We start from the raw sequence: 9734 nt of genomic DNA, 5'->3' as shown, positions 1-9734 counted from the left end.
TGAGCCCTCCAGAACCAGTAAGGAGATCCCCAAACCTTGTGTTTGCTTTTTCTGTGGGGATGAACTTCACCCCCAGCAAGGCGTCCACGCTGCTTGACAGCCAGCCCGGTGCTTGTTGCCACAATTAAACAAAAGTAAATAAAACAAAGCGAAAAATGGTTGTCACATTGCAAAGTGGTATTAACCACTCAGCGTAGAAACCACTAAATGCTTTTGTGGAGAGCCACTGAAAGAACACGTCAATGTGGTTTTTCATTTCCTTCACCTTAAATGCTATGAAGAATCAAGCGAGGAACAGTATTTGGACTATCCAGCCTTCAAACGCATTACCAAAAGGGAAGATCAGCATCAGTATCTACGCGCTGTCATCACAAAGAAATAAAGTGTTGCAGTTCCCAGGACCTGGGAGATGCTCCAAGCGTTATTACTTTTTGGCTGGGAAAGCTGCTTAAGTGCACAAAAGGTCTATACTTAAACATTCAGCCTGCAACAAGGGATATACCAGAACATTTGTGAATCAGCTTTTCTAAGGCAGCAGCTCTTCTTTCCTTCCTCTTCTCCAAAGGGGAAACACACAGCAAAACTACATAAATTATCAGCTGAGCCATGAAAAAGTATCTCCCCAGGATTATGCACGGATTACAGCAAACACCAGGAAATTAAATTGTGCTGGAGAAATACAATTGCATCGAGATCGAGAAGACGAGGAATCGGTACTGACGAGATATAGGTGGTCACAGAGAGCGGTGCTAATCCTTGAGCCACTTGCCCCCAGCAGCCCCATTTATCACTCTGGACTTACACAGAGGGGTTTCTGCCGGCTGGGTGTAGTTCGAGGTTGCTCTGCACCGGCTGCACGGCACTCGAGGAGACGCTCACCCCCCAGCTTGGCCATTGAAGCCAAGGCAGTGGCTTCTCGGGGAGCACCAGACACGCGCAGGGGCTCTGCCACCTCTCATTCGCAGCCGGGCCACAGACACCTTCGATTCACTCAGGTAAAGATAAACCAAGAGCCATCACAGAGATGAAACTGGCAGAACAAAGCTTGAAAAATCCCTGAAGGCTTCAAGCAAGCACAGCCCCATATTACTGCTCCTGTAGCATCTCATTATTTAAGTCAAAACACATGATTTTAAGAAAGCTGACTCAGGGCTTTTAATGCTTGGGGTTGCCAACGCCATGTGCACAAATGCTTTTCAGAGGTTCTGATCACCTGCAATTCACACCAAATTGTGGGTAGCTTGCACTTAAAACAGCAAGCCTGTAATTTTATATGCAGTTGCTGTTTTATTTCCCGCTTTCTGTTCTGACCTTGATATTTTTGTGGTCCCAGACAGATACAGCAAATGGAAAAAAAGCACCATTTTGCTCCCATGCAAAGCTGTTTCATCTCAGAAAAGGTGGTGAATTTTTATGCCCGGTGGCAAACACACAACCCATAATCCCAAGTAAAAAGCGTTACCTGTGGCAAACAGGCTTCTGCAGCAGCACAGGGACACGTTCCCTCAGAGAAACTGGCAGGAATTTTCTTAAGGTCAAGCTCTAACTCCAGGAGGGACAATACCACGCTTTACAGGCTGGCAAGCAGTCACCTTGTTGCTATTCAGAGCAGTATGAGCTTGTTCATTTGTCTTTCACTGTAGTTAAAAAAATAATAAAGAAAAAAAAAAGACACATCAACACAACTACAAAGATCAGCTCTCTAGAAATCAAGCTACAATATATAGGTTACAGTTTCCTGCTAAAACAAACCCCCTCACAGTATGATTTCATAGGCCATGCTAATTATTTTTAGGGCAAGCATAATAAAACCCAGGTGATTTGCCTTTAGCAATTTCTTCTTATCTTCACACAGCTCCGGATCATTTACCCACATGGCAAGCAATTACAATGAGCCCTGCAGTTCTTAACAGACATCTTTTGTCGAAACCCGGCAAGAGTACACAGAGGTTAATATGCTTTTGCACTACAAAAATCTGGGCATTGTCTTGTGTATTGTAAGACGTGCTCGTGACATGCTGAATTCAGCTGATTTACAAGATCAGCAAAACAGAAGGTTTTCCCACCGGGAGCCTTTTTCTAACTATTTCCTCGTCGGGATGTTGGCGTGCAGGAGCCTGGTTTGCCACGGAGCAGCGCCTCCAGGCAGGAGCACGTCCCGGCCCTCGCCTCTCCCGCACGCTCCGTTGTGGTGCCCGGCCGCCAGCCCCCTCGCTGTAGCCGGAGAGCAGCATTCCCAACGCAGCGCTGGTGGCAACACAGAAAACCAACACCTCTCCACTTCCCACCTCCCGCACGTAACAAGGGACGCTCATTCCCACCCGGCTGGGACAAGCCGGGGCTGCCCCCCTGGCTGCCGGGCCGAGCCCTCCCCCGGCGCTGGGAGACGGAGGTGAGTGGGTGAGGACACACCAGCCTTGCCCGATCGCTCCGAGCTCAAGAGAGGAACGTCTCAAACCCCTGCCACGTTGCGGGGTGTGAAGAGGAGGTTACAGCAGGAGAGGCCCCGCACGCTCATTTCTGGGGAGCCAGGATGCCTTGGGTTGATGCCCTTAAGCACGAACCTGCTCTCGCGTGGCACAGCACGGAACAGGACACGGCCAGGACAAGCCCAGTTTGCCTGACTAGGCTGAGCCCCTGGGTTCACGTTTACATCCTCGCTATCAGCCCTAGCAACGGGCACAAATGGAGGCAGGGGAAAGGAAAGCTCGGTATAGAATCTGGAAGACCCGCAGAATTCCAGAGATTTCCCGTGGTCCTGACGCGTAAATGCAGTATCAGTAAGGCAGAGAGGTTTCATGTCCTTGGGTCCAGCCTCCACCAAGTTCACTGTGCAGTCAGCTTTCTTCGGTCTGTGTTTGTCCCCAGATGAGCTGCATTTGCCATCACCCAACCCACTGAGTGCTGAGCCCTGCTCCGGGCACACGCGTTGCCGTTCGGTCGCCGCACTTGGTGCCGTCTGGGGTGGAGAGCAAAGCTCCTGAGGGCTGCGCTTTCCTCCATGGCCTTGTCCCACATCCACTGGTGTCCAACCCACAGAGCGGTGGAGAAGTCTCCTCAACCCGGAGGGCTCAGGGCTGGTCTTCTCACCCTCGGAGACTACAGCCAGTGTCTCTCAATGGCAGGACGTACCCAGCAAGAAAGATCCGGGCCAGGCCGTGGGGAAGCTCCCGAGACCTGGCTGACCGTTCTCCGCCTGTGCTGCAGAGCATCTGGCGCGTGTTCCAAACTCGGCTTAGGTCTCAGCCATTGGCAGGGAAATGTAAGAGGGACATATTGTGAGAGGGAAAACATGGGAAAAGGAGGAGAGAAGTTCATTTATTCTGTAGCGCAGGGCACTTGTGGCTGCTTTTATTAAATTGTGCATCTCTCTGTAGGGTATTAAATGTAACATACATTTAAGCTAACTCTGGGGTGCCTAAAGAGTAGAGACAGAAGATCTTTTCTCAGCATTTATTTATATCAAAATATATATTTGTATTGATGAAGTATTGGCTGTCCGGCTACCAACAGAAAATCACTCTTGATGCAATAAAACTCGCAGCCTGTTCAGCTCTGCTAACAGTAGCCCTACCCCAGCGCTTAATTACAGCTTCCAGACTGGGAAAACCAACCCAGCTTGATAGGAAGGGAAAATATCCACCAGCACCATAGGATCCTACACCACAGGGATGGCGCTCGGTCCCAACATGTCTCTGAACAAGCCATTTACAGGAGGAGAAGCCCGTTGTATGGCGTAAAAAAAAATAATTAAAAAAACCTTCAGAAGGGTTGGCAGCATAAAAATTTCTGGCTCTGTCGTCTCTCTGTTTCTGCGAGCAGCAAAAGATCCATAATTCTCACACTTAATGTAATTCCAAGGCATCTAAAGTGATTTACAGTCAGTTTACTCAATACTTTCAGCTTTATTTAATGTAACAGTTATGGCACATAAAAAGTTTATTGAAAATCCTTTGGGAGTATGATTGAGTAAGAAACAGTCATTGCTAATACCATTACAAGAGCTGAAGAGAAGGATCCCAGCATGTTCTCTCCGTGACCTTTATGGCTCCGTGATCCAGGGTTACACCAGGAAATCCTCCGCGGCTCTCGGAGGGGAATGGTGCCACGTCCTTCTTCCCCCGTGGGGAGCGGGCAGCCTGGGAGGCGCTGATGCACCCCGCCGAGCCCCGCTCGGCTCTGCCTCACGGCAGGGTGGGAAGGAAAGGGAAGTTCTGGGAAGCTGTGGGGGGAGGAATTTCCCTCCTGCCAAACTCACTCATTTATGCAGTTATTTATTTTCATATTTGCCATTTGCAAGCAGCGCTGAAGCTCTTCTCTAAAGAGCAGAGGAGTCGGTTTGGGTGGGGTTGGGATGAAGACGGGCTTGCAGTGGAGTGAAATTGCACGGATCCTTCCCCGCTCAGCTCCCCGCGGTGCCATTAACTCTTTCAGCATCACCAGTCTGTTAAGCTTCTCCCCAAACGGGGAATTGCAAAAGCTGTTAATTTGCCGCAGCAATTAACAAACATTACTTTTACTATCATTATAGCAATAACTATAATTTAATAATTGCCAACGCTGTTAGTGATAACATCCACAGTGGTGAGCATATCTCAACATCAATTTTTGTTGGATATCCTCGCAGCGTTGGCAGCCCACCAAGGTTGCTTGGAACAACAGAAGATTCACATTCGTCTTAAAAGGGTAGAAGACGAGCGTAATAATTATTGCTGTCACTTTGGCAGCACCTAGAAGCTCCGCTCACAGACCAAACCCAGGCTGTCCGTTGGCATAAATATAAAACGCTACAATCCCTCCTGAGGACTCCAGAGTGAGCACTCGGCTCCTCCATCCCTCCTGCCGCAGCTGGATGCAGGCTTCAAAGGAAGACTTCAGGGCGGTTAACGCCCAGCTCCATGTGCAGCCTCTGATGTTCGGGAGATACGGGCAGAACGCAACCTTTCCTTCAGCTGGGATATTTCCAAGATCTCTTTTCTCAAACCTGCTTTCGCACATAGCCACAGCTTGTTTGCAAGCAACCCCTATTTTCCAGGAATCGGAGGTGAAAGGTGCGTCACGTGAAGGTGGGAACAGCCAGCAAAACCAGTATGAAATAAAAAATAAAAGCGCACCGAATAAACTGGAATAAATAGACAGTAAAAGAAAAACATGTTCCACATGTGCATGTTCCATAAACAGAAAAAAGGTTACATTTTTTAGATAAGGCAACTGTGATGGATTGTTTAGCTGTATTTGTCAATCAAGTATTAAGACTTGCAGAATTAAAATCAGTGCAGTTCAGAGATGGATTCCAAGCTCTCCGAAACATCAGGTTTGGCATTTAGATAGCTATCAAGCTATCATCTCTAGACAGACAAACAGATAGATGGATGGATGATTTGGAGAAAAAGATGGAGACATTCTTTCAAGACTTTTTTTTTTTTTTTTCCAAGAGATGATTTGCTTGTGCCAAGAATTCAGCCTGGGGAAAAGTCCAAATGTAGCATTTCCTCTAGCTTAAACTGGGGCTTGGCCCAAACCAAACTTTGGCTCCAAAGACTTGCTCCAACAGGGAGACGGAGAAGGGATTTGGTGCCTGTAGCCCAGCCCGTGTTAGCAGAACAGAGACGCACATCATTAGAGGAATGGACACCTGCCTTTGCCCCCAGAAACACCATTTACAGGTGCCCAAATGTTAATGCTGAACAGATGGGTGGGAGAAAAGCAGCATTTCATGCTGGAACTGGCAGAGCAGACTCCAACAAGTCCACTATTGTTAGACAGAAATTCCTAGAAACAGATGCAGCAAATTCAGTGCTTTGGAGCCAGTTCTGGAGTCTGGGGTCTGCTGGGAGAAGGCTGTGTAGCTTATGGATTAACGTACTATTATTACATTACTCTTTAAGCTTCAAAGGTCTGCCAGGAAACCTAAGCCTACTATCTATTGAATGACATTTTAAGAACAAATAATACATTAATATATTTAATTTGAGAATAAACACATACATTATAGGAAGGGATTTTGTCTATGCTGATAAGTCAGTGCCTGACCTTTCCGTTGCAATCCCCGGGTGCTGAGCCATAGAGGACCTCTTCCAGGAACCTTTGCTATCGGCTGCAAAGCGAGAGCCTGAACGCTGGTCCTTCCGGCTCCAAACTGCAGCTGACACACTGTTTGGAAATGGGAGCTTAGCCGTAATTATCCCTTCGACACTAATCTACAGCTACACTAAATCTTGTTGCCTCAAATTAGTTAATCAATTAAGTGTCAAACCACAAAATGTTAGTGATTGTGGCCTGAATTTATTGCCTTGGCACACACTTCCATCTGCCGCCTCTCTCCTTTACTCAGGTGCTGCTGTCGGAAAACTTTGGGGCAGGCGCTTCCCCCGCCTCATTAGGGAAGGGTTAATCAGGCCAGGCTCCCCTGCCCCAGAAAGAGCTGGGAGGGAAATGCAAAGTCCCGCACCCAGGGCGGAACAGCCCCATGCACCAGGGTATGCTGGGGCGGACTGGCTGGAAAGCAGCTTGGCAGGAAGGACCTTGGGGTGTGCGTGGACACCAGGCTGAACCAGCAACAAGCCAGCAATGGGCCCTGGCCACAAAGGCGGCCAGCGGAACCCTGGGCTGCGTTAGCAAAGCGCTGCCAGCAGGTCCGGGGCGGTGATCCTTCCCCTTCGCTCAGAACGGTGAGGCCACACCTGCAGTAGTGTGTCCAGTTCTGGGCTCCCCATTACAGGAGACATGGGAGTACTGGAGAGTCAAACAAAGGACCGCGAAGATGATTAAGGGACTAGAGCATCTCACAGATGAGGAAAGGCTGAGAGAGCCTGGAGAAGAGAAGGCTCAGGAGGATCTTATTAATGTATTTAAATATCTGCAGGGAGGGTGCAATGAAGATGGAGCCAGGCTCTTGTCAGTGGTGCCCAGTTCCAGGACAAGAGGCAACGGGCACCAACTAAACACGGGAGGCACCGTCTGAACATCAGGCAACACTTTTTGTACTGTGAGCGTGACTGAGCGCTGGCACAGGTTGCCCACAGAGATTGTGGGTCTCCCTCCCTGGTGATATTCAAAAGTCACCTGGACAGAGTCCGTGCAACCATCTCTAGGTGGCCCTGCTCGAGCAGGGGGTTGGACAAGGTGACCTCCAGAGGTCCCTTCCAACCTCAACCATGCTGTGGTGCCTGAGCCTAAATCCTGAGTCCTTACATGCTCGAGATGGGTTGTTATGATTACAGCAAGTCAGAAAGTCCCACTATTTGCACAGGATAGCTGGGAAAGTTTTAGAAGCTGATCAGTTTTGCTGGAAGTCTTTTCAGCTTCAGAGGGTTTTTTGTTTTTTAGAATTTCAATGAAAAGATAAAACTGATAACTGAAACATTTAGCTTTTTCAAAGTCGTGAAAATATTCAGCTTTGGAAAACATTTCTGGTCAAAAAATAAAATAGTCTGTTTTCTTGGAAACTGTTTCAAAATAAATGTCAGCCTTTTAAGTCCATATTTGAAAGAGGAAACTTTTTTTAAAAGAGTTTTTTAGTTTTGTTTGTTGTTATTGAAAAACAACAACAACAAAAAAGACTTTTCAATGGAAATTTCAAATCTTGGTGAAAAGCTATTTTTCATTCAAATGATGTTTAGAAGAAAAATATTCACCCAGCTCTAGTCCCCAGGGCTAATGTCTGCAAGAACTGTGTGGCCAGGGGTCACCGTCTCCCCATTTACAACTCCTGGAGCCAAAGCAAAGAGAGAAAGAGATGAGTATTCAATTCTCGGGGTCCCCAAGTGAGATGAGTGATGCTGGGCCAGTTATTGCCACACTGGGAGCAAATGAAAGCGTCCTGCTCGTCGACACTGTCATTGTCCTACTTCTGATGATCAGTTAAAAATGTAAATACAAAGGCTAGACTTTGGGAAAGCTAGCACAGGACGACGGGGGGAAAAATTGCAAAAGCGAGGTTTATTGATCCCCAGTCGAGATTGATGGCACAATAAGAGCAGGAGGCGAAGAGTGATTTTGCTTTTGAAAACGTTGATGAATAAGCACTCAGGGGCAACAAATAGCTGGACTCACCGAATGATGGACGGCAGCAGGCGAACAAGATGCATTTTTATAAATGGGTGAAAGGAGAGGAGGACTTATTAAAAAAAATGAATGACCACATGTGGCAGGGATATGCCACTGGGGAGAAGCCAGCCATTGATTTATGTGCACTACTGGCATTTGAAAATTCAATAATAACATTGACAAATGAGAGGCAAAGCTGGCCAGAGGACAGCAGAGAACTTGGAGTGGAGAAAGAAAATGCCAAGGTCAGGATGAAGGAACAGAAAAACATGCTTATGTTGGAAAGGTTTTGAGTTAACTCATCTATATAAAGACATTAAGAAAAATCACTCCGGGATCAGAGCTCACCATCCTGACTCTGTGGCATGAACTGGGGAAAAGTAAATGGAGGAGTTGTGGCATCCAGTGGAGCTCTCTGTGGGGATATCTACTTCCTGACACGGGGAGCAGGGATCACTTAATCGCCCCCTCCTGCTTTTGATACGCTGGTGCCTAGTGCTCCCTGGCACCTTTAAAATTAAATACCCTGCAATTTCTAAGAACTGTTGGCAAAACACCCCCGCACACGAGCACTGCACCGCTAAGCCCGGCACCTCACTGCACGGGCTCCAGTTTGCCCGTTGCCTGGCCAGCCAGGACTGCGGCAGAGGCACCGAGGAGACCCACAGAGAGCGAGCTGGGGGCAACGCGGCAACCCAGCCCCAGCAGCACCCGGGGCAGGAACGCGATGAGATGCACTGAGTGTGAGAGGAAAGAGAGGCGCCGAGGAGCGAGGTGGGGAGGGAACCTGGGTGCCACGAGCACCCAGAGCAGTGACTCGCCAGCTCTGATCGGCTGACAGCCGACTGCTGTCAGCAGCCTGCAGCAAGTGGCCAAACCGCTTTGCAGAAAGGGCATCCTCAGCAGAGACTGTCGCTTCCAAACGTCCTGTGAGGGCCAGTGGGAGAAGGGTGTCCAGTGAGACGGGGAAGAAACGCAGCACAGCCCAGCTGGAGAGCAGGGACTGCTGGAGACGGTTTTCTAACTGCAGTAGGGTTACGGCTGGGCAGTAAAGGAAGGGAATACGCTGCTGGCAAAGCGGTCACATCACAGCACCCGAGGACTGTCACATCCCAAAGAGGCTGAGAAGAGGAGCTGCCAGCTCTCCTGGGCTGGGCAGGTCTTACCAGGACTCAGAAGTGGAGCGTTTGTCTCTTCTTTCCCCTGCCCAGGGAAGGGTGGTAGAAAAGCCCTGTTGCAACAACCTCTCCTGAACCACAGTGACCTGGGTCTTATAGGCCCATGGAAAAAACGCAGTAATTGAACTCATCAAAGCAATCTGGTTACTGCTTGTCCTCACCAGCTTGCAGAATCTAGTGTAGCACATAATGTTACCTTAACATTTGATCTAATTAATAAGCCCCCCCCAGTTTTTTCTCCTCCCTGTCTTCTGGCTGTGTTACAAATGGCAGTAAAAGAGTACGACCGGCAGGAGAGACCACGAAGAGAACACCAGTGAGAACGTGGCAGAAATGTACTTTGCTCTTTCTCACCGTTCCTGGCCTCCCTCCGGGCTTGTATTCATCTGCGAAGATGTCTTTTCTAAATGCTGGAAGGTCAGAGGTGTGGATGGAACATAATTCTGTGCATCGGTGTGCTTGGCTCAGTCGAAGGAGCACTTATTCAGTGGCGGAGAGAGATTTCTG

This window comes from Larus michahellis, chromosome 20, assembly GCF_964199755.1.
Source record: "Larus michahellis chromosome 20, bLarMic1.1, whole genome shotgun sequence".
NCBI lineage: Eukaryota > Metazoa > Chordata > Aves > Charadriiformes > Laridae > Larus > Larus michahellis.
This window is presented reverse-complemented; position numbering follows the sequence as displayed.